Source organism: Chrysemys picta, chromosome 5, assembly GCF_011386835.1.
Source record: "Chrysemys picta bellii isolate R12L10 chromosome 5, ASM1138683v2, whole genome shotgun sequence".
Lineage (NCBI taxonomy): Eukaryota > Metazoa > Chordata > Testudines > Emydidae > Chrysemys > Chrysemys picta.
In genome coordinates this window covers 38,979,125-39,005,870 of record NC_088795.1, presented here as the reverse complement: position 1 = coordinate 39,005,870, position 26,746 = coordinate 38,979,125, and positions in this window count along the sequence as shown.

Below are 26,746 nucleotides of genomic sequence, written 5' to 3'. Positions count from 1 at the left end.
GAAATGGGAATGCAAATCAATCATCAGAACAAAAGAGAACCTGGTTGAAGCATAGGGGTGATGACTTTTTGTCCTGTATTTTTTTTCCCCCAACAGATTGTTGAATGGAACAAATTGCCATTAATGTTTAAAAATCAATCCTCAAGCTAACCAAAAGGGTTAGAGATATCAAAGGGGGAGGGAGGGGAGTTCTTGATTGGTTCATTGAGCAGGGTGAAGAGCCATGCCCTTCTTGATGCCATCGTACACACTGTAAAAGTTGTATTGTTTAATCAAGATTCAAGAATATATTCATTTAAACAATGAAAATTGTTTGATTGAGGGAACTATTAAATGCACAGTTCTTATACTTACCTAGAGATGAGCAAGAAATTGAAAAGTAGAGTTGAGGAAATAATTCACAAGTGATTTAGCTTCTTTTTCTGTTCACAAAATATCCATGAGCAAATAGTGTTTTTTCCTAAATATATTGGCCAATGGTAGAGGTTGACAATTTATGTTGATAGGTCTCCAGTTATTTGATATCGGCTATTCAAGCTTTGTTGGTTAGTTCTGATTGATCATAGGACCCATGGAATTATTTCTGCTTCCTCATTGGATGTGTGTACAAATACTTATGCAAATTTCACACCTTGGTTTTGTGGATACTGTTGCATGTGACTTTGTAAGTCACTATTGGAAAATACTCATGATAAAACATGTTGATCAGAAATGTTCACAAATAGTGAATACAAAGAGGGAATGAGTATGAATGGCTTTGAAAATTTGGGAGAATATAAATAAAAGCTTTTTTGCAGTATTCAGCCAGCTAAATGAGGTTTTAGAGGAAGAATTTCACATTGATGTTGTTAGGTTGGATGCTCCTCTATCTTTCTTCCTTTTCCTTCCAGCAGTTGCTACTCTTTCAGAAGTCTGTTTCATTTTAAGTGATTTTCTTTTCAGTTAATTCAGCACAGTTGGTGACATTGGTCCAGAAGTAAAAAACCTGGAGAAAGTTGGAAAATAGAAAAACTAATTATACTATATTAGAATACAAGTTCCCTGAAGTCTCCAGCCTTTAGCTCAAATAGCCTGTTGAAAGTTAATGGGAATCGTGCAGGCATTGGATCAGGCCTAAAGTGAATAAATGCCCAACCTAGCTGGGAGTAGAACCTATAACTCTTCTCTTCCAGTGCTAGACTCCAGGCTCCAGAGAATGTATACTTTCTGGGGGAGATTTTCAAAGCTATACGGATCAGTTGGGCATGAGTCCATTGAAAGTCTATGGAAGTTGGGCATGAGTTTGAAAATCCCCACCCCAATGCAGTGGCATAGCCAGGTTCTAAGAGCAGGGGGAGCAAACATAAAAAAGGCGCCCCCCCTTGGCTCCTCCTCTGGCCACGACCCCTAGGCTCCTCCTCCGGCCGCTCCACGACTCCCCCCCCCCCGGCTGGCTTCTCCAGCCACGCTGCGCTGCGGCCCCCCCTTGGCTCCTCCGGCCACGCTGAGGCCATGCTGCGCCCCCACCTCAGAGGAGAGGGGCTCGGTCCGGGGGTGGGGGCAGGCGTGGGGAAGGGGTGGCGGGTGGGCAGGCGCTGCTCACTTCTCCCGGGGGCTGGGGGGGAGCAGAGCAGTGGGGTGGGCAGCAGCTGGCGAGATCCTCTCTCCCCGGCAGGTTCCTGCTTCCCTCAGCCCGGGCAGCCCAGCATTAGCAAGCGGCGGGGTATTGCTAATGCTGGGCTGCCCGGGCTGAGGGAAGCAGGAAGCTGCGGGCTGCCCGGGCCGAGGGAAGCAGGAAGCTGCCGGGGTGAGGGGCGCCAGCTGCGGAGCGCTTGGCCGCCGAGCCCTGAGCCGCTGCAGGAGGCGGCCGTGGCGATGTTGGGGCCGCGCTGAGCATGGGGCGCGATGGCTGAGGAGCCGGCCTCTTTGCTCCTCCAGCCGCGCCCGCTGCCTCCATCCCCCAATGGCTCCTCCGGAGGCCGGCCTTGCTGCCTGCCCCCCCTTGCCTGCAGGAGCCCAGCACCAGCCTGGCAGGTGCTGCTTTTGAAAAATGTGCTGAGGGGAAGCGGCTGCTTCTCCTGAACCCCCCTAACTATGCTCCTGTCCCAATGAACATCCTACAAGTCTTAGCAATAGCCAGAAAATATCTAGTAACACCTCTGTTGATTTGTATACACTATATTGAGCATTATCTTGCTCATGACCACTGTTGAGGAAATCATCTTTGGGACAGTATGCTGTATTTATCTGATGCTGTCTGTTACGGAGGCCATGTAATAAAGTAAGAGTAGAATGAAGGGTTGCAGCTGTTTGTAAATCCAGCCCACTAGATACAATTAAGCAAACATTTGCTTTGTTCATTTGGCAAAACTTACACACTCCCAATTTCATGATACATTATTCATGAGGCAAAACCCCCAGGTGTTTGTTTGGCTAATGCGGATAAATCTATTTTGAATGAAAGCAAATCCAAAGCTGGTTTTTAAAAGCACACTGGTGCTATTCAATTTGTTTTGATTAAATACTTTTATTATTTATTTATTCATTCAAACATTCTTAACCTCACATACTATAATATTATAAACTATTATCATATAATACATTTGGGCTACTGCTGATCCAGAAGTAATAAATAAGTATAAAATATTCACTCTAAATTCCTCAAATAAATTCAGCTGGAAAATTATTTCTCTTGCTTTCTTTCCTCTCCCAGGCAATGACAAATGTTTATTTATACAACTTCTGATATGTTTTTTCTTCCACCATTACTCAAAGTGACTCCCACAGTGATAAGTGGTCAATGACCCCAGTGCAAGGTGAACTACAGCAGTCCCACAGTGCTACCCATTATTCATCTCAGTGGTAGAACAACTGCAATGACATAGTGACATTTTGCTAAAAGCTCAGATTTCTCCCAGTAGGTTATTATACGGGTGGAATGGGATGTTTTCTGAAAGACCACCACCACGTCTTGTTCTCCCTCCAAAAGGTCAATTTTTTATTTTTATTTTGCTGAAAGACAAAGTTAAAAAGAAAGGTGTGTCACAGTTAGTAAAGGACATGGCAAAACTATAAAACAATTAATATTTCTATATGGATGTCTATATTACAGGTTCTAAGGCAAATTATTTTCTGAAGATAGGACTGTAAGTCTTTTTTGGTGTTTACAGTGAAAATTCAAATGTCGATGTTCAAGTTCAAGCAGACTAAATACAGACTTTTCCCACACTCTGTAAAGTCATTTCACTATCAGTTTATATCATTTGACAGTAATTTTACCATTGAGGAACACATTTTTAATAATGAAGATGAAGATAAAATGTGGGAATAACTTTATTTATGGTTAGGATGGGGGAGCTGATTTGTGGTTTTCTGACCTATTGAACTTGTGCTGTTTGGGAATATTTCAAAGCACCTCTCAAATGCTCAGTGTGATGTTATCCTTCATAGGCAAAACCCACAGGAAGACGGAGATAAGACTGAGAATACATATAAAAAACAAAAAGGTAGATAACATTACAGGGATGTTGTAATTATCCGCAAACCAAGCATAACAAACTCAGGAAATTCAGAATTAAAAGTTGCCCTCAAAAGAAATCCAGATATTTTAAGGTATGGATATGCAGAATTAAGGCACCCAAACAATTTCAACACTGACTTATAGTGATGCCATGCAATCACCTTATGATTATAATTAAGGCATTTTAGTGTTTGCAATCTCAGATTAGATTAAACTGATTTTTTAAATACACAGTAGGGTTTTTAAATCTATATTCCCCATCACCACCACTAGGGTGCATGCATTTATGGGGATAGATAGTGTGTGTATGAAAATTTAAAAGGACATAACCAGGAGCTGACTGCTAATTAAGGTCCTGATCCTGGAAAGATTTATGCCACTTGCTTAATTTGGAGCATTAAAGTAAGCTAAATCTTTGCACGATTGAAAAGACCGAGTCATTGTGTCTTGAGACTAAGACAACAAAGGATAACTTTGCATTCTAAAACAGTATCTCTTGTTTAGGACCTCTATGGAATCTGAATTTCTATGTCATTCAATGACAAGTGAGGCACAGATAGGAAAAAAAACTAAACAAACAACTTCCTACTCTCAAATATTTTTTTCTCAGATGCATGACAGTATAGTCTAGGGGTCAAATCACTGCTCTGGGACTCTGGACATCTGACTCTCTGTGAGGTGGGCATGCCACTTAATAGCTCCGTGCCTCAGTTTCCCTATTTGTAAAATGGGGATAATAATCACTTTGAGATCCTTAAGTGAGAAGTGCTGTATAAGTACAAAACAACATTGCTGAAGAGTGAAGGGCAGCTGCATGTATGTCCTGGTCTGGTTGGTACGGTATGAAACAAAACAAAATGTTGGGTTGCTGACTGCAGCAAATTAATGAATTCTGTGGGGAAAAATACTGACTATCTAGGTGTCTTAAGGGGGAAAAATGTGGAATCTGTGGTCTTGTCTACACTACCAAGTTTTGTTGACAAAACTTACGTTGACACTCAAAAGTCGACAAAACAAAAATGGCCAAAGGGTGTTCACACTTGCTCCCTCCATCGACAGATCATGTCCACATTGGGGACACCATCATCGACAGGGTGAGCAATGCACTGTGGGTATGTATCCCACAGTGCAGTGTTGTGGGAAGGAAGAGCTAATTGCTGTGCATCTTGGGATTCTCTCCGAGTTCTCCCACAGCCCCCTCAGCTGCCGAGAGCAGCATCATGACTATCTCTGTGAGCTCTCCTTGCTGAGGAATGGCAAAGCAGCACAGCAGTCTGTGCCCCTCCTCCTGCAGCAGCAGTCTGCCTGCTGCTGTGTTACTAGTGCAGGGCAGGACAGGAGCATTCCAGTGATTTGCTCTTTGTTTGTTCCCCAAAGGGAGCAGCACGCAGATACTTCCGGGAGCATTGAAAGCGGAGGGGCACATGCCTGCAGGGCAGCAGAGATCAAAACACTGAGCAGAGCAATCAGGGCAGGCATTGTGGGATACTGGGGGAAGCCAGTCCTGTGGACAAAACAATCAGCAGTGTCATAGAATCATAGAATCATAGAATATCAGAGTTGGAAGGGACCTCAAGAGGTCATCTAGTCCAACCCCCTGCTCAAAGCAGGACCAAATCCCAGCTAAATCATCCCAGCCAGGGCTTTGTCAAGCCGGGCCTTAAAAACCTCCAAGGAAGGAGACTCCACCACCTCCCTAGGTAACGCATTCCAGTGTTTCACCACCCTCCTAGTGAAATAGTTTTTCCTGATATCCAACCTGGACCTCCCCCACCGCAACTTGAGACCATTGCTCCTTGTTCTGTCATCTGCCACCACTGAGAACAGCCGAGCTCCATCCTCTTTGGAACCCCCCTTCAGGTAGTTGAAGGCTGCTATCAAATCCCCCCTCATTCTTCTCTTCTGGAGACTAAACAATCCCAGTTCTCTCAGCCTCTCCTCATAAGTCATGTGCTCCAGACCCCTAATCATTTTTGTTGCCCTCCGCTGGACTCTTTCCAATTTTTCCACATCCTTCTTGTAGTGTGGGGCCCAAAACTGGACACAGTATTCCAGATGAGGCCTCACCAATGTCGAATAAAGGGGAACGATCACGTTCCTCGATCTGCTGGCAATGCCCCTACTTATACAGCCCAAAATGCCGTTAGCCTTCTTGGCAACAAGAGCACACTGTTGACTCATATCCAGCTTCTCGTCCACTGTGACCCCTAGGTCCTTTTCAGCAGAACTGCTACCTAGCCATTCGGTCCCTAGTCTGTAGCAGTGCATGGGATTCTTCCGTCCTAAGTGCAGGACTCTGCACTTGTCCTTGTTGAACCTCATCAGGTTTTTTTCTGCCCAATCCTCTAATTTGTCTAGGTCCCTCTGTATCCGATCCCTACCCTCTAGTGTATCTACCACGCCTCCTAGTTTAGTGTCATCTGCAAACTTGCTGAGAGTGCAGTCCACACCATCCTCCAGATCATTAATAAAGATATTAAACAAAACCGGCCCCAGGACCGACCCTTGGGGCACTCCACTTGAAACCGGCTGCCAACTAGACATGGAGCCATTGATCACTACCCGTTGAGCCCGACGATCTAGCCAGCTTTCTATCCACCTTACAGTCCATTCATCCAGCCCATACTTCTTTAACTTGGTGGCAAGAATACTGTGGGAGACAGTATCAAAAGCTTTGCTAAAGTCAAGAAATAACACATCCACTGCTTTCCCCTCATCCACAGAGCCAGTTATCTCATCATAGAAGGCAATTAGGTTAGTCAGGCACGACTTCCCCTTCGTGAATCCATGCTGACTGTTCCTGATCACTTTCTTTTCCTCTAAATGTTTCATAATCGATTCCTTGAGGACCTGCTCCATAATTTTTCCAGGGACTGAGGTGAGGCTGACTGGCCTGTAGTTCCCCGGATCCTCCTTCTTCCCTTTTTTAAAGATGGGCACTACATTAGCCTTTTTCCAGTCATCTGGGACCTCCCCCGATCGCCATGAGTTTTCAAAAATAATGGCTAATGGCTCTGCAATCTCACCCGCCAACTCCTTTAGCACCCTCGGATGCAGCGCATCCGGCCCCATGGACTTGTGCACGTCCAGTTTTTCTAAATAGTCCCGAACCACTTCTTTCTCCACAGAGGGCTGGTCACCTTCTCCCCATGCTGTACTGCCCAGTGCAGCAATCTGGGAGCTGACCTTGTGCGTGAAGACAGAGGCAAAAAAATCATTGAGTACATTAGCTTTTTCCACATCCTCGGTTACTAGGTTGCCTCCCTCATTCAGTAAGGGGCCCACACTTTCCTTGATTTTCTTCTTGTTGCTAACATACCTGAAGAAACCCTTCTTGTTACTCTTAACATCTCTTGCTAACTGCAACTCCAAGTGTGATTTGGCCTTCCTGATTTCACTCCTGCACGCCTGAGCAATATTTTTATACTCCTCCCTGGTCATTTGTCCAATCTTCCACTTCTTATAAGCCTCTTTTTTGCGTTTAAGATCAGCAAGGATTTCACTGGCTCTTTGTCAAAGGGAGGAGAAAAAACAAGTCTCTTGTAGGGGTGGAAGTTTTTTGTCGCCAAAACTCTGCGTTTTTTGTGACAAAAGTCCCATTGTAGTGTGTACGCTCTTGCTGCTTTATTGCCAAAAAGCAGTTTTTGGCGACAAATCTTGGTAGTGTAGACAAGGCCTGAATCTATGAGCCATGAGTGTAATGTACAGAACAATTCACATGTCTCAGAGCTATTGTTTCAGACAGTTTGCAGATTCAGCCAGGAATCAGTACATTGGTTCTCCTTCAGCTTATCTTTTCAAAGTTCTTTGCAATTATGCAGGTTAGATACAGCTTTTTTTATTTAAAAAAAGCTGGCTCTCTGGGATAAAATTCACAGAAAACATGCCCCCCCTGATTTTAAGGAAATATGAAATATCACTGCTTGGAGCAGTATTGGGACACAAAGGGCTGGTTCTGAATTCAATGGAAGTCCTTCCATTGATTTCAGTGAGCTCTGAAGCATGCCTTAAGTCCCTTCTAGACTATGCGCTAATTGGTTATGATGCACAAGAAGGAATGGCCCTAGCTTGACTTTCAGATCCCAGTTAGAAAAAGTCATTTTTGCCAGGCAACTGAGCCTTCTGAATGGAAAACATTAAGAGACCAATATGAAACCTCAAGCGCCTTTATTATTTATTTATTATTTGCAAAGTCACTTAGCGTTATTTAATAATGTTGAGGATTGCTGGGAGGAGAACAGTTGCATTTGAGATGAGGTGTTCAGTTTGAAGTCATTTGAAACAATTTGACTTTGACAGGGTTTAAATAGAAAAATCCCACAGGATGCTAACATAATAATAATACCAAACCATAACTTATTTCAGATTCATAGTTTGTTTTTCTATAGCCAGAAAAGTGGGAAAAAATAAAACTTAGTTTGCAGGAAAGACAGAAAAATATTCTTTTGATCTGGCCTGTCACAACATTATTTGATTTAATTTACTTGACAATAAAAGATATTACTTCACCCACCTTGTGTCTCTAACAACAAATACTGCAGTGGAAAGCCTGCTTAGGGTAACAATGTCATTTTTGTTACGATAATCTTTTGCAGTTCATTCTCATCATCTGCTTTATGTCAACGCTTAACATGGTATTGGTAAAAGGTCTGGCCAAAAACAGAGACCTCTGAGGAAGGTCTGGAGATGTGTGGTTGCTAGTGGGTAGGCAATATAAGTGTATAGAAACAAGCTGTTCAAGGCCTAACCTTTTGTTACAAACTAATGAAATTATTTTGTTGGATTATGTCAGATCTGTGTCTTCTCTGAGACCAATTAAAGCCCTGAATAGTGGTATAAAGGTGCGATATGCACTACACATCATACATAAAAGATTAGAATAAGGGGTTCACAGGAGCAGTTATTAAAACTAAAATGATAAACACAAATACTTTCTTTCCTAGTGGTATTTTGAATGTAGAGTAATTTATTTTAGTGTTCTCCACAACAGATTAATTTCTTCTAATGTGTTCCCCACAACTGATTAAAAATAATAAAGAACACTTGAAACTCTGTTTGTTTATGCTGCCATCCCTCGAAGGTTCAAGCCCAAAGATTCAGTATTCTGATACTTGTAATACTGAAGCCAGGTATCAATCTTTAGTATGTATTAGGATTAATGACAATTGAGCACATAATACAGAATTATCTTTATTGATAGAAGTTCTATTGTTTTGATATCGCTGAGGCATCCCCTACAAAAACTGCAGCCTTAACTAGACATTTTTATAACAGAATCCCTTCCTAATTTGCCCCTTACGTGTCACAGAAAGAACCAGTGTAGATTTCAAGATTAGAAACACTAAACATACAATTGCTTTGCCTTGAAATAACATTTCAGAACTCTTAGGTGGACTGATGTTGCCATTCTGTTATGTTACATTGCCCATTAAAAAAATCATGCCTGGAGCAAATGCACAATGCTATGTTACTTGGCTGACATATTTCTTTAGAATCGTTTTTCCACCATTTTATGAAGCTACCCATAGAAAACTAATAAAGGAAGTGAAAAACTCCTTAAAAACAAATCAATGTGTTAACCTCATATATAGGTCTATGGTGAGCCAATGGTCATATAGCTGATTATAAATAATGCTGAAAACTAGGGTGAACAGATGTCCCAATTTTATAGGGACAGTCCCGATTTTGGGGTCTTTTTCTTATATAGGCTCCTATTACCCCTCGCACCCTGTCCCGATTTTTCCCACTTGCTATCTGGTCACCCTACTGAAAACAGAACATTACCTTATTTTTGCAGCTGGATATCTCTATACTATCAACTATGGCATGAAGGAAACAGTCTATGATGTCAAAATTTGCCAGATATTAAACTATTACAAGCCAACTAAAATCCTTATCTGAGATTTCTCTTTAAATTATTTATATAATATATTTGATGTTTATTATGACTATTACAATAATAACTGCTGCATATAAACTGCAGAACAGCTACTAGACCCTCATCTGAATTCTACCTTTACAAAATTACTTTTCCATTTAGTCCTGTAAAGGTATGGTGGTAGTTTAAAAAAAAAAAAGTCACACTAGCAGGATAACTCTCATTATCACTGAAATTTCATGGAATAGCTGTTTTCTACTCAAGACAAGACTACCGCTACCTTCATTTTCCATGGGTGTTTTATGTATTATTGGCTGACAGGTCGACCTTTTCAGGTTGCCTGCTGTGAAGTTGCTACTAGGAACAACTGAAATGGAGGGGAGATAAAAGGTTATTTTGTAGCTCTAACTTTAAAAAAAGGATTGGAAGATGAAGACGTTTTAATTAGGCTAGACTAACTTACAGAAGTGTGCATTATTAGATACCTGAAATGAAGAAGACATTATTTCCCCTCCTTGTTTTACCTAGGGGGACAGTTAGTGACAATTTTTAAAAGAGGCTTCTGAAATGAGCCATAGAGTTCACTCCTATTTTTTGTAAATAGTTTTCAATATTGCAAAAATGGCATTTAAAAAAAATCTTTTTTTAAATAATCTCTTAAACCTAAAACTGCAATACCAAGGTTTGTTATATGGATCTATTCCCTCCCCCAGTATTTTTTTCTAACAATGAGATTCTGTTTACCATTTTCCAGCCAACTACTTCAGACATAATTTAAAATTTAGTCAGTGTTTTATTATTTTATCTTTCAAATCATAGATATGCTTTTAGACCTGGCATTTATCTATATTAATAATTGCCCAATAAATTTGCAGCTGTTGATTTTGAAATCAGCCGGATGTACTGTGAAGGGATATGCATTTTTATCAGGTCATCAGGCATATTCTTCACTGGAGGACAAATAAGATGAGGGGAAAGTCTAAAGTCCCATTATGGGAAGAAGACATCTTTGAGAGATGCTAGAGGGGCATAGCTGTTGACAGTAAGAAAGATGATGAATTCTATCAGTTTCACCAGCTTTTTCCTTCATGTTCTCTGGGATTTAAAAGTTTGTGATCATCCAAATGAACCTCAAGAAGGACTAACCGAGGTAAATGAAACAAACCAACCCTCTGATTTAAATTAATGCAGTGGTTCTCAACTTATTTATCATTGTGGGCCACATTTCCGGCCTTCAATTGCGTGGCTGTCCCGGATCTTCCAGGGCCAGGCAGCTGCCCTGGATCTCCATCAGGTGGCTGCCCCGGAACTAACATTAACAGTCGATCCAGATCTTCTCAACTTGGCAGATCTACTTTGTAATGATTGTCAAATAACTCCAACTTGGGGTATCTAAAAATTGTTAATTATCAGGCCCATTATTTTCTTCCAAATAATAACAGTGGCATCAGTGTATTATCTCTCTTCAACAGCAACTGCATACACTTCATAAAATTTCATTTGAATATTTATGACAGGCCTGAGTAACCTATGAAATTGTCTAGAAATTGAAGGCATTCACAACCTTCAAAAAATAATCTAGCAATCCATATGCACCCGTTGTCAGCAAAAAGAGTAACAGTGGGTCCTCCGTGTCCTATAAAGCTCTTATGCTCCATAGGTGGAAAGCTTCTACCAATCCAGAAGCTGAACTGCCATAGTCCTTATAACCCTGCTTTGACCCAGCACTCACCATCGTTTCACTTTAATTTGTGGAATGCATGTAGCTGAGGTGTGTGTGCCAAGGGTTGTTGATAATCATGATATAAGTCTTCCCTGATCCTTACACAGTACTTACATCACTATATGAGTTGCATTCAAATGATGGTAAAGTCAAAATGTTAAAACTTGTGTGCCTAAAATTAGATACCTACATCCATCTTTGGGTACCTGGAAATAAAGCCTCAGGGCTGCAGGCTGGGGCCTTATCCTAGGCAGAAAATCTCAAGTGGCAGGACCTGTTGCCACCTATGGAGTGTGAGGAACCCCAGTGGGCCAGTCTGTACTCCGCTCTGGTTCCACGGCCTGTCAGGAATGTTAGTTGGTGGCTCATCTATGGAGCTGAAAGCACGGGAGTGTACTTGGCATGGTTCACAAACTCCCCTGACACTGGTCCCTTCTCTTATGAGAGATACCCTGGCTCACATTTGTGTAGAGTGTGTCAGGTTGAAGCCTCTCTTCCAGCTCCTTCAGAAACTCTTACTGAGGTTCTGGGTGCTCTTTTCCCTGCACCTCCTAATTTATGTCCATGGCCCCACCAAATCTCAAGACCTCCTTATCATTCTCCTCCTGGCGCTGGCAAAGATGGTCATCTGCCACTCCAGGAGGAGGAAGCTGGATGGGGTTGTGGGGTTGGCGGGGGGGGGGGGGAGGGGGAGGGGCTGTTAGACTGTGGAGCCTATTTCCAGGTCCTTATCCAATCATATCTCTGAGCAGGGTACTTATGGGCAATGTCCACTGACTTTGAGGAGCAGTGGGAATTGATAGGTGTTCTCTGTTCTGTGTCCCCCTCTGGTTCCTGATATTTAACCTTTGACCTTACTCCTATTCCTGTTTTCTCCTTTGTTGTGCCATATATTTGCCTGTGGCCTAGGCCTAATGGTTTCTCCCCCTTTAGTTGAGGGGGGAGTCTTTAGTTGTGGGACAGGCGTAAACTCAGCTGTCCCAGTACCTGCAAAGAGTACCCCGTTCCATCAGCATGGCCTCGTGCTAAGGCTAGGGAGGAGGGCACAGAGCTGACATAGGGGAATGTGCTTCCCCTCACATCTAGAAATCTTTAGCTGTCTTTTAATGGAAGTTTGACAACCTCTTTGAACCAGGCTGTATGGAAAGCCAGGATATGTCCTACTTTTTGTACAGTTTTCATTTTACTCTCCACTTTTCTCTTTTTTCTTTTTCTTTTTTAGCTATTTCAATTTTATTCTGCAAGTTTTGCCATCCTCCTCTATGCATGTCTTATGCAACTTATGTGCCTTCCCTGTTCTTTGATTTCATTTTACGTTGCTTAGTTCATCCACATTGGCTTTCTTCCACTTTGTGTTCCTTGCCATTCATAACTCTTGGGCATTTTTCTTTGAACATTGTTCGTTTCCCCTCTGTGTCCTTCCCATTACCTTTATCCCACTTTATTCAATCTGGCACTTCTCACTTTCATCCAGAATTTAATCTGTTGAAATTCAGTGTTCACTTTTCTCTTTTCATTCTCAATTTAGTCATGATTGCAGTACACCTTTCCAGTTCTAAACATGTCAGTTCTGTTTCTCAGCAGGCAGGTGAGAATCAGCCTTTCCTATCTATTGCAACTTGGTTTATTTATACACTGTGTGCCAAATCCTACTCTTGGAATATGCACAACCCACATTGTGTTCAATGGGAGTTTTATGTATATCTGTGGACAGAATTCGGTGTACAAAAGGAAGCAGTCGTGGGTCATAGTCACAAAACTAACACACAATATATTTTTGGACCAAGTTTACAAAGGTGCCACAATCATATTACATTTGTGCTCACAATTTTGCATGCACAACTATTTGCACCCCCAAATGAAGGAATATGATCAGATTTGTTCACTAGTGAAGATGCAAAAGACAAAAAGAACAAGATCCCTAACTTAGTTTTCCATGCAAACAACTTGAAAAACACCTCTTTACTTGTAAACTGAAGACATTTTAAGCTGAGGAAATTGATATGGAAATCACTGAGCTACCACACACTCCATAATGACATTTTTACCTAGTTACTTTTCAAAGTAAAACCCCATGTTATTATTGAATTTTTTCATTTGTTTCTCTCCAGTCTTTATTGACATATTTAGAAAAAGAAAGTTTTATAAATATATATTTTTTAAGTTGTATAAGGTGATCTTTCACATTCTTCTTTTTCTCCTTTTTCTCTATCCAAAAGGGATCTTTCACATTCTTCTTTTTCTCCTTTTTCTCTATCCAAAAGGGAGCAATGGCTCTCAGAGGAAAATGCAATTGAAAAATGTGTAATTATTTTATTTACAAATAAGGAAGAGAATCAAGAAAACATTTGTTCCTTGGTCACTATAATCCTCCATGTGCCCACCATTATCTCTTGCTGTTAAGAAGATTATACAACCAGCTGAAAATAATAATTTAATTCTAAATCTGGAGCTAACTCCGGACTAAATACTCATTGGGTCAGAAAGAGAGAGATGAATTCAAAGAACCTCCTCTGAATGTGACAGAGAGAAGGTTAGAATCCACATCTTATCTCTCTCAAATGAGTACTTTAATCATCAGGCTATAGAATCACTCTCATTCGCTCTTTTTGGACCAATGACTTTTTAAACAAAGTGGAATAGCTTGAACAGGATAGCTTGAGAGAGAATTGCCTATAGCCTGGTGGTTAGGACACACACCTATCAGGGGAAGTCCTGAGTTCAAGTCCTGATCCAATGCATAATTGAGTATTATACAATGTGGAACAGCTTTAACAGGAGAGATTGAGAGTTAGTGACCCCACACTAGCCTATACCCTTGTGGTTAGGAGGCTTACTGAGGAGGGTGAAGGTCTAAGGTCAAGTATCTGTTCTAGACTGGAGACCACATTGCAGGCAAGTGTCCTAACAACTGAGCCAAAGGTTCTAAAGGATAAACATGCATGTGCTATCATCTATTTAAATAATCATGTGTACATCTTTCCTAATGACACAGTTAAACTACAAAGACATACTCATGTGCTTAACTTTACACAGGTAGTTTAGTTGACATAATTGGGATTATTTATATGTGATAAGAAAAATATGCTGTTTTAAGATATAGATCTAGACTTTAGATTTCCATACATTCCATATGTGGTATTTTTGGACATACTCAAAGCAGCTAAGGATAATGAGAGTTTTTCATAATGACAATGGTGAGTCTAAGGATTTCTTGACATCCCATTTACACAAAATAAAGTTATTTTAGCTAGAAGAAGAAAATAAGAAAGCAGTGCAGAATACAGTCTTTCCTGTATGGCTGATAGTCATTATTGTTAGTCTGGAACCCACTAGTGATGAAATAGTTTTGCATTTTTGACTATTGAAAGGGAATTGTATCTAATTTCTTTGGTCTTTATTTGTAACTATATATATATATATATTTAGTTCTATGCTTGGGGACTAATTAATGTCTATTACTATTCCTTTCTGAGATTTATGAGGGGATATAAATAGGCAGCTAGGGACTAACCAATAGAGGGTTATTAAATCCTGATGGTCCTCTGTTAAAAAAGAAACATTCTGAAACAAAAGGCTTGCTCCTATCCAAGTGAACTGCTTTGTCAGGGGACAGTCTCCTGGAAATGAAGTCGGTTGGTTAGTGTCTGATCACCTGAGGAAGCTGATCAGGAGTCACTTAACAGTGGACATTGGAAGGTTATAAAAGGGCAGGAGCTGTGTCTTTGGCCATTTTCACCAATTCATGTTGAGGGGAGTGGCTGCAGGAGTATGAGGAGATGGGGGAAACCCTTTCTGTTTGTTCACAGATGAATTCCCAAAGAAAGAGTAAGCTACAGCAAGCTGCATTCCATTCAGAGTGTTTGTTTTCTAAATTATCTGTGCTTTCCTGTGTTCTCTCTCTTAACTGAAGAGTAACAGTGTTTTAGCGTCCTGTTCAAAGTCTGTCTGTGTGTCTGTTGGCTTTTGCTGTTGTGTGTCCATTAAAATGTAAATGAGAAAGCTCACATCTTTGGTAGGATTCTGTAGAATATGCAAGACCTACTGGGGTAGAAGGCACTAGTATCAGGTTCTAACCAATTAGGTCAGAGGGTCCCTCCTACCAAAAAAGCTGTCAAATATAAAGTCTGTCTTTAGAGTGTGTGCCTAGAGGCCTGAAGCCAGGGCAAGTGCCTAATGCTATCTATGCCCACCAGCCAAAGGGCATGTGGGATTCAGCATTTGGATCCCTATCAGCAGTCTGGTGAGTGTCCGGCAGGGAGAGTTCAACCAGGTCTGTGACACAAGTTACATCTTTTTAAACCTTGTTTTATGTAATAACATCTGTTTATTTTGCAAACTTGTATATTAAAAAAAATTAAAAACACAATGGGATCAGATCCTCGACCGAGCTCTGCGGCAGTTTTGTGATTGGTGTCTACTTGAGCTGTTTGAAATTTGGTAGCCCACTTGAGATGGCTTCTTTGATTGTTCAGAGAATCTTCTTTAATTTTTGCAAAGAGAAAAAACTATAGTATTCAGTCATCTGCTCTGTTTCTCCCCTCCTCCCCCCACCAGTACTTTGTTATTACTTATGCTAATTTTGTTCTGACTGTATCAAACCAACTCACTGAATGTATATTTATTTAAACATTAGAGCAGGAGTTCTCAAACTTCATTGCACCACGACCTCCTCTGACAACAATTACTACATAATCCCAGGAGGGAGGACCAGAGCCTGAGTCCTCCCAAACCCCACCGCCCCAGGCAGGGGGGCCAAAGCTGAAGCCCGAGCGGGAAGCCTATAACCTGAATCTTGCTGCCCAGGGCTGAAGCTCTTGGGCTTCAGCTTCAGCCCCGGCGGTGGGGCTTGGGGTTCAACCCCGGGCCCAGCAAGTCTAAGCCAGCCTTGGTGACCCCATTAAAACAGGCCACTTTGAGGTCTCGACCCACAGTTTGAGAACCACTGCATTAGAGCTATCATGAAGGAACACCTGTTTGTATAAGCTGTCTAAAAAAATACATTCTGATTTAAATATAAGCCTATTTTCATCCTTGTACTTGTGGTGTCCAGGGTTTCAAGGACTATCACATTCATGGTGTTCCCCATACCTATGTTCCTTCATAACCGGAATCTTCATTGAATGAGGTAACATGAACAATAGTAATTAAAAATTTCCAGGGGAAGCTTGAACCCCAGTGGAATTTCTCTGTTGAGCTCAAGGGAGTTAAGGGACAACAGCTGTATCCTATTGAGGACTTAATTTAACGAAGCTGTTACTTCATTTGTAATCAAGGCATATACAAGGGAAGTGTATACAAAGGTGGGAAGGGGGGGGGAAGAAAAGCTGAAGGAAAATTTCTTAGTGCTAGAGATGGTAACATAGAAGTCAACCCTTTGTTCCCTGTGTTTATTTGAGTTTTAAAATTATTTTATTAGTTGCTCTACAGAATCTTGATAGCTTTAAGGTTCAGCTCTGGCAGCTATATTTTCCTTGTGTTGCACTCTAATCTATAGATGTAAAAGCCTTTTGGGGAGTATAAGAGGCTGATGTATTGTGGGCTCCACACTTTACCCTTCTTCCATCCATTCACTTTTTTTGAAAACAAGTGACCTCTCTGGATTTATTAAAACAAAACCCATCACAGAATTTAGCTTCTAAAATATTTGCTTCTATTCTAATTCTTGAATGGCTTTTGCATGATTAGAAGAAAGTTTTCAAAATGTGGAAATGCTATATAAGAAGTGTAGATTTTTAAAGTTCGGGATCTAAGTAACATTTCATACAATATTTCCCTCTCTGCAATGAGATATTTGATTTACTGTCTAGACTAACATCACGAGATATTTGACACCCCTTAACAAAGATTTTGTTTGCAAAGATAAGTAACTTTCATATAACCATTCCATAAAATTAACTTTAACTGAAGCTATTTCTCATTGGCAATAGATGAATTCAAATACTTCAATTTGTATGATAAAATATGTATGTTTTATTGTACCAGTTAAGAACATTAACACAGAAAGCTTTGTTTTACTGTATGATTCTTCAAAAGAAGAAACAACAAAATCTTTATTTTCTCAGACTTTCATTTTAGTAGCTTTCTTAAGCCAGCCAAATTCTTTGCTTTACCTCCCTCTGTGCTGCACCTATATTAATAGTAAGGCAATGGCCTTTCAGACTAGCCTCATTATTTTCACTGCAAGAGGATGCACAGGGGATTAGTCAAGTTGTGAGTGTAACCCTTTGCAGGATATGCCCATATGTAATGATATTAAAGAATGTAAGCCTTCTGTAAACAAATGGAAAATATTTTTATATGACTCAGGTCCATAAAAGAGAAAAGCACATCAACATTTAAGTGAAGGCAGCTTTCTTTTGTTGTGTGCTCTGAGCAGAAATTACCCCCCCCCCCCAAAAAAGGCAACCTCAGGCTATTTAAAAAAAAAAAAAAAACTTATGTGGTTATTGGCTGAGAAAAGTGAGGCTTAAGATTCAACTGAGTATCAGGAAGAAATTCCTCAACACATACACACAGGCAGCCCATATATAACTGATTACCATTTACACATCATTAAGACTTTGTTTTGCTTTTCTTTGAAGTACTGGAAGAGGCAAGGTATCACACTGTATTGTCTGTTACAGCTTTCCCCCTATTCCATTTTGTTTCTTACAGCTGTCCCCTTACTCCATTTTGTTTTTGTTCTCCTCCTGTGGCCGCCCCTCCCTGGCTGTTAAGTTGTTTACCAAGGCCACTGCCCTTCTCAAAGGGATGGCCACTTGTGCTGCCTGCTAAGTAGGACTACTGCCCTGTTCAAAGGGTTGGTCCTGTTATCACCTTGTTAAACCTGGGCTCCCTGTAGGGTAGGCAATGTCCAGAGCTGCAAGACCTAATGTGGTTTTAAGATCCTGGGCATGAGTCATAGGCCTCATGTGCTTTTGAGTCCTGAGGTGGGAACTCACGCCTATGGTCCAGGACTCTGCCCAGGCACGTCTCTATGCTCACCTGCAGTTTTTCCCTGTATCTCCTCCCCTGTGACCGAAGGAGCCTATCAGGGACAGGTGGGGAAACTGCCTGAGATTGCCTTTAAGAACAGGCATTTTTGAAACAAACATCAGAAACGTTCCTGCATTGCTACCTGTTCTGATCAGCCAGGGGTTCTGGGGGGTCCTTTCTCCACTCTTGTTTTATTTTTGAGCGTACCCCCGTTTTTAACCCCCTCTCCCCCCCCGAAGAACAAATTGCTGCCCGAGAGATCTTCTAATTATCAAGACCGTACCAAGCCCTCCTTGCTTCTTCTGATGTTGTTGCTGCTTCTGCCTTTGCTGCTGCCTTGGGGACTGGTAAGAATCCCTCTGTGAAACTTTCTATACTTTTATTACTTTAGCTGCTGGCTCTGTTTCCCCAGCACACAGACTCAAGCTAAACCTTGGTCTGTAAATCACAGACCAAGGAGTTTAAGAGAGGTTTTATCTATAATCTGTTTCTTGCTTTGCAGCGCCTTTGCTGCTAGAAATAAGCCTGTGCCTTCCTGGACTGTATCCTGGGTTGCCAGCTTGCAGCCCCCCCCCCCCGCTGCTTGCAGCCACCATTAGTTAAATCCCCCTCCCCCCTTGGAGCTGTATCCTGGGCACACACCACTCTGTCCTCTGGAACTACCCCTAGTATAAGGTGCACCCATTAGGTTAGATTTTGTCCTTTAAAAGTCTAGATAAGTTGTAATTTCATTTTGCATAGCTGTAGTTAAGTTAGGTTTAGAAAATTGCTTGCATTGTACCCTGTAAGTTAGGCTTAAAGAATTGTTGCATTGTGTTTTGTTACTTGCTAATTTGTGTAGTTTTGGTTAAGTTAAATCATAGATAAGATTTTGCTGTGTTTTGTATAATTGTCTCTCTGCTGTTTAAACTTGCAGTCTGTCTGTTCTGTGTCTCCCTGAGTTTAAATCTCCCTCCACACGTACTCCTCTTCCCCCATCCCCCAACCTCACTTCTCTAACACTTTCTTTCTCTCTCTCTCTCTCTCTCTCTCTCTCTCTTCCTCTCTGCTGTTTAAACTTACAGCCTGTCTGCTTTCTCTCTTTCTAGCATAAAACCCCATTAGTTACCCCTTTTCTCTCTAACACACCTCACATTTTACATTTACACCACTGTGACACATTTTTACCTAAAGTTGTTGGTTATTTAACCCATTTTACCCATACTGTTAGTTGGTTATATGCTGCTGTGACACACTCTTTACATAGAAATTGTTAGCTACCTGTTACATTTATACTTCAAGGTTAAGTGGTTACCAACTGTATTGTACCCCACTATTGAAACCCCCTATCCCATTTACTAGAACAACCACCCCCCCATCATTGTCTATTGTAAACACCCTATACACCCCATCCCATCGTATTTCATTGTTAAATTCCCACCACTTCCTTTTTCCTTGAATAAAGAAATTAATTGGCACCCCACCTGTGTGGTAATTGCTCCCCAAGATCCCATATACCTGCTGGCAGGGACATGTATCACCAATTGTCTGTTAGGATTTACTATACACTATCTTCCAGGAAAACTTCCTGCAAGCATAGCTAACAAAGACATTTTTAAGAGCTATAAGTGGTGGGGGTGGAGGGGTGTTACATTTTAGGTAAATTACACTGCTCTACAGCCAAAATGCTTCTGAAATAAATGTCGTCAAACTTTACTAATTCTGGGTCACTGAGAATGAAAATGATGCTTAAAATTGTTGATTGGCTCTAGTTTTCAAGATATGCTATTGGGTCAGTATATACAATCCTTGACTTGGGAATGGTGGAGGATAAGTGAGTTATAAAGGGAAGGGATCTCAATTTAAACCAGAAATGACTAAAATACATCTTTGACTGGATCTATGAATAAATCTATGACTGGGTTTGGACAGTACTTGCTTTTTAGGCAAAACAATGAATGATGCAATCTGAAGCTGGTATTGCATCATACATGATATGAATTGCATCATGTTATTCCTAGAAGTCATGGATGATTTAATCATAACGAAGCTTACATCACTCTGCTGAACAAATTGCCCTATATCCGCTCTAGAAATCATACAGTGTCGTGCTCTCTTATTTGTCAGTGTTTGATTTTGCAAAGGGACACATTTCTGTTTAGCCAAAGTGAGCAGAGATGCCTCATACTTGTGTGAACAGTGCAGATAACTTCTGCTATGTTTGTGGTGAAGTGACTTTTGCATCACAAAAGCGCAGTATAACCACTATAGTTAAGAAAGCCTATCACCTTTATTTTGGCTGCAAAATTAGAGATCAGCACAAGAGGTGGACCCCACACATATACTGCAACACTTGCGCAACAAATCTTCGCCAGTGGTTGAACAGGGAAAGGAAATCTATGCATTTTGCAGTGCCAGTGATTTGGAGAGAGCCAACAGATCATACCAGCAATTGTTACTTCTGCATGGTGCCTCCAGTTGGGAAAGATGTGTCAAAAAAGAAAAAGTGGACTGTGCATTATCCAAACATTCCATCAGCTATACTCCCAGTACCCCACGGAGAAGGACTGCCGGTTCCTGATGCACCAGAATCATTCTCACTTGAGTCAGACGAGGAAGAGGATGAAACTTCTGGTCCTGAACCACCAATGTCACAGGACCCACATTTTCTCCCATCCTCCTCCTCTGAACCACACCTCATAACACAAGGTGAACTGAATGACCTTGTCAGGAATTTGGAACTACCCAAGAATAAGGCAGAACTGTTGGGCTCCAGACTACAGCAGTGGAATCTCCTGGCAGGTGATGTTAGGGTTTCCATGTTCCGTGACCGTCAAAAGGATCTTGTCCATTCTTCTTCATGGAAGGTGATCTTGTAGCCTGCAACAACATCGATGGTGTGATGGCAGCCCTCAACATCGTTCACGATCCAGATGAGTGGAGACTGTTCGTTGATTCATCGAAGACGAGTCTTAAAGCTGTTTTACTGCATAATGGCAATGTTTTGCCATCAATTCCAGTTGGTCATGCAGTCCATCTGAAGGAAACCTATGACAACATGAAACAACTTTTGAGGTGCATAAACTATGACCAACATCAGTGGCAGCTTTGTGGCGATTTGAAGGTTGTTGCTCTCTTGCTTGGTCTGCAGACTGGATACACAAAGTACTGCTGTTTTCTCTGTGAATGGGATAGTCGTGTAAGAGATTGGCCACTCCGACAGTCATTGGAGCCTGGGAGGAAAAGTGTTCAGCATCCACCACTTGTTGAATCAAGGAAGATTTTGTTACCACCCTTACACATCAAGCTGGGTCTGATGAAGAACTTTGTCAAGGCCATTGACAAAAACACAAGCAGCTTTCAAGTACCTCCGTGGAAAATTTCCAAGGTTAAGTGAAGCTAAGATAAAGGAAGGTGTCTTTGTTGGTCCTCAGATTCGTGAACTTCTTCGAGATGATGCATTTGACCATGCACTGCGTGGCAAGGAAAAGACGGCATGGAAAGCCTTCCAGTTAGTGGCAATACATTTTCTCGGAAACAACAAGGCAGACAACTACAGGTTGTTGGTGGAAAACCTCCTCAAGGCATACAAAAGCCTTGGTTGCAACATGTCACTAAAGATACATTTTTTGCACTCTCATCTAGATCTTTTTTTCCACCAAACTGCGGAGCAGTGAGCGACAAGCACGGTGAGCGATTTCACCAGGACATTGCAACAATGGAGAAATGCTATCAGGGCAAATGGAGCCCATCAATGCTTGCAGACTATTGCTGGACAGTGACAAGAGATGCTCCGTTTAATGAATACAAGAGACAAGCCAAGAAGCACCGAGTAGACACTGAATAGGACTAAACTATGTACATAATAATTTTTTGCCTTTTGTTTCATAATAAATTTTATTTATATAACCCTTTTGCTGATTTTTAAAGTGTTACATAAACAGGATAGGTGAAATATTATCATGTAAAGCAACCATAAACACATGAAAAGACCTAGGTTTACAATTTATGATTAAAACTCTACTATCTACACAATATACATAGACATAAAATGTAAAAACGTAAATATCTTAGAAGCAGTAGCCAATCAGTTGTTTTAATTGTCATATTTGAATTCAGCACATCAAAATACATAATAAATAGCACATTTTATCTCTGAAGCAGATGACTTCTCAAAAATTGTAGACCAGTGTTATTTGCTCTTGGAATACAGATGCAGCATGTAGAGCCAAGTAAGCTAAATGTTGTCCCTGATGTAAATAACTGTTGCAAGACAGAAAGAGGGGATAGAAAATTAGAAACAGCCATCTCTAGTATGGAATTTAGAGCGTGTCTGTGTCTGATATCGAGCAATCAGGGAAAAGCTATTGATCTCTGATCAAAGTAATATGTTCTCACAGCAAGACAACTAGAGGAGAAAAGACCAGAGTAGGAGAGAGCTGGAGTTCTATGGTGCTTCTAGAAACAGGTGTGACGTCTTGCTCTTAAAAGTGGGGGGGGGAGGGGGAGGCAATAAAAACATCCAGACACTTTCCACATGGTGGAAAAGCACGTTCTTGAATATCAGCCTGACCACATAGTTGTTATCAATGAAAGGAACGGGCAGATGTGGGACAGATTGGTTTTGTAGCTGATGAGGTTTCTTAGGAAAGAGGGCCTAGGGCTTAAACAGATGGCCGGAAAGGAGTTTGAGAGGATAATTATGTCTGAAATCTCCATGTTGTTGTAGAAATTGGGAGACTATCTATTTTAGTGTGGCTTTAATTTCTACAAATACAATGAGGGATTATGATATGGTAAAAGATTAAGATTGGTTATTGGAAATAGCAGCAATGAGTGATGCAAAAAGCAGCTTCACTGTTTTAAACCTGGCCCATATGTTTGTGTTCTGTTTAAATAAACTGAACCTGATAACAAGAAGCCCATATAAATACACAGATGTGTGTTTTTTTTTGTTTTTTGTTTTGTTTTTGTTTTTTTAAACAAGGAACATAAATATGTTGTCCAATACTGAAGGATTCAAATAATAGAAGAGGTCCCAGAGTTCCAAAGTGCAGAGTTTGATTCAAACAACACTTAAACAGAAAACATGTAATGATTACATTAATTTAAAATAAAATATCAGCTGGGATGATGCTAAGAGTAAGCAACAGATATGGTAATCAAGGTATCCTATCAATGTGAGAACTGAATGGGATAGGTTCAAACTATCCTCGGAGCACATACAAACTGTAAGGTTCAGCCTCTTTGACAGATAGGCGTGCCAATTTAATAGGCTGTCATGTTGAAACACCTATCCTTGGGAACCCTTTGGCTCTGGTAGATTGCAAGTGCTGGAGGGGGTTATGTTTGCCAGACTGAATTTGCATGCTATCTGCCACCATTTGTTAGAATTCTATCTATCTGGTCTCCCATTTTCTAACTACAGCTTGCTCCTTTGCTTTTATATGGGGAATTCTTGGAGTAGTAAAAGTAACACTGTAGCTGATGTCCTGTGTGTTTAAAAAAAAAAAAAAAAAAACCTTCTGGTTGGTGGCTCCATCCTTTTCAGTGACAATCTTTTTGTTGTAATCCTGTGATCCTTCTTGAAAACAAAATTATAATAAAAATGAGGTTTAACTTTTGTATGAATTTGATAGTTCTCAAATGAATGAGCTCATGGTACATGATTTCCTGTTTTTATTGTAACTGAATCTGAAATATATTATCTTTGTATACTTAGAAATCTCTTACCACATGGGCAGGTATTTTTGTGTTAGGTAATTTAAATATCTGATCACTTGACTCTGTACAAGTTATGGGAGAATATCAACAATACAGAGGTTTGGCTCAGATCAGAGAAACATTTTAGGCTTGCAAAACTTGGCTGCAAAATCTGCAAGAAAATCTATTTTACAAAATATCTTTTACTTCTTGATTTTGGGAAGGGTAGATACAATTATAACATCCTTACAACACTTTTTTGAATAGATTTTCAAAACCTAGCTAGGTGCTTAAAGTTAGGCTCAATGTCCATAAATGTGTGACCTGATTTTAAAAAGTGATCCATGACTAGCAACTTTCAATGGTGTCAATAGGAGCTGTTGGGTCCTCCAGCACTCTTGAAAATGTAGGTGCCTAAATATAGATTTAGGAGCTTCACTTTAGGTACCCAATTTTGAAAACTCTGGTTTCTGCTGCTAGTCCTGTTTCAAACCAGGAAATGAAAAAATGAAAACTAACAGAGGAAATAACTTATTTTTATTTTTATTAAACTCAGTAGGTTCAGTCTAGAACTAGTGATAACTCATTGCTGTTTATAAAGGCCGCAGGCAGTTCTAGTAGTTAAATGTTAGTTTCATTCCAATTTCCAGGAGACTGTGGGAATTTCAGGGCCTTAGGATATTAGAAGATGGAACTTTGTGAATTAATGTACCTATATAGCAAGCGATGAGGGCCAAGGCACAAAAGGTTCTGAATTGATAAGCATCCAAATGACAAAAAACACTATGTTAGGCCTAAAAGTGATTATCTGAGCCTTCTTAGACTGGAAAATAATTCGGAAATCTTATATGAAGAGTATTTTAATATAGCTTCCTCCTCAGTGAGCTTTTTAAAAAAAAAAATGAAAAAACTAAAGCAAGATTGTCACAGGAGTTTCATAAATTTAGTAAGTGATGCTTGCATGAACCTGCCAGGAATATACTTACTACTTCACTTTTAAAGCAAGTTTTATATTTCATTCTTATAATTCTTCCTTAAATTTCCATCATAAAGAGGTAAAACTACTATGAAAATAAATAGCCAGAATGCTAATATATATATTTGACAAATGATGAGAGAGTATTTTGGAGTCCTTAAAAGTTGATCAGTAAAAGCCTTAAAAGTTAACTGCTAGCTTAAAATGTTTTACCATAATGAAATAGTGCCAAACATAAGAACAGGAAAAATTCAGTAACAGACATAATAAAACAGACTGTGAGGAAGGAACACAGGACATTAGACAGTGAACAAGGGAGTCTATTAGGGTGAAAAGGACCAGCAGAAACTTCAGAACATCTTTGCTGCTTTTGGAGAATAGAACTATGCAATACTTGTATAAGCAAGAGAGAAGTATTTCCAAAGTTCACAATTGTGTGGACAACTGCAGTATGCATCTTTGTGGGGTCAAATATTGTTATATGAATTATTACCTCATATTTAATCAATATATTTAGTCATAGGAAGTGTTACATATATGGGTTTCAATTTATTGAATTCCATGGGAGTTTTGCATGCTTCTAAAAGAATGGGTCACAACCTCCTAAGTGCAGAGGTTGTGATGAAGTGATTCTGGCTATAATTGCTGTCTAATTATTTAAAAGCAGACAAGGAATTCACAAGACCTTCATATAATGAGACTTGTGCACACAACCCCTCAGTCAAGAAGAATGAAATAAGTTCAGTCATGTCTCCGCAACATTAGAGATGCAAATTTATCTTCCCTTTTTCCAAATCTCTCTCTTAGCACCCACTGTGATCCTCTTACTAGTTTCTGGGAAGTGGATTTACCTCTTAATGTTTATGAACTTTCTTCAAGGCAAAGCAAACTTGTGTCAGACAAGAAAGGTGAGATGAACTGACTTAGGCTTTGCATTTAGTACCACACTTAGCTTTTTTTCCCCTTTGAGTAAAATCATTAAATACAGAGTAGAAAAACAAAATAAAAAAAGCCATATATATTCACAAAATATTTACCAAAATCTTCAAGCTCTAAGTAGAAGTTTGGATCTTAACTTATCCAAATATTATTAGTCTCACAGAAGCCTGTTTTTCAGTCCAAACTGGTTTTGGCTGACCTTCCAAACTTCCAAATGCTCTTCTGAAATGAACTGACTATTTTAAAGTGCAGCCATGTCCAATTCTGCTTTCTGAGTAAGTTATGAAGATGGTTGGAGGCCCCTCAGAGGAAGCAATAATAAATGTTAATACTAGCATGTGTACAGTAGAATCCCAATCATATATACTTTGAATTTAAAAAAAAATTCTTAATCCAAAATGCATTTGTATCCCAGGCTGCCAGTACCTTATACATTCCCCCATTTCCCTCTTCTCCCCCCCTCCCCCAAAGTTTGTTTTTAGGAAGGGCCTCTGGGGCAGGGATCACTTTCTTGTTTGTACAGCGCTTAGTATAATAGAGTTGGGACTTCTAGGTGCTAGGACAATACAGACAATATTATTGATAAATAGTACACAGCATAAAAGCAAAGCTTAAACTGTTTTACTAATATCTGAATTCACAGACAAAATCTACCCTTAACTCTGGCTATAGGACAGATTCCTGACAATGGAGCCAGTAGGGTTCCACTGTGTAACAGGGGACATTACTTTGAGGGAGACTGCACAAGAGATACACCGCTCATGAGTGGCCTTATGGTGGAGCATAGAGGGATGGTCCCTGCATGACAGTGCGCAGAGATGTTTGCGGGTTGATTGTTGGGAGAGGTCAGTTGATCTGTAGCTGAACAGATCCTGTGGACCCTCAAACACACAGAGAGGGGGCATTCTGAATTTAATGGAGGCTACTCCAGCCATTGGGCTGGAATAGCCTCGGAAGAATGTGTCTGCTATAATCTTGGGGGGGAGAGTGAAGGGTATTCCTGGAACCTCTTTCTGATTAATTCAGTTGCATCACAGAAGATTTGCTTGGGGCAGTATTATTGCAAACAAC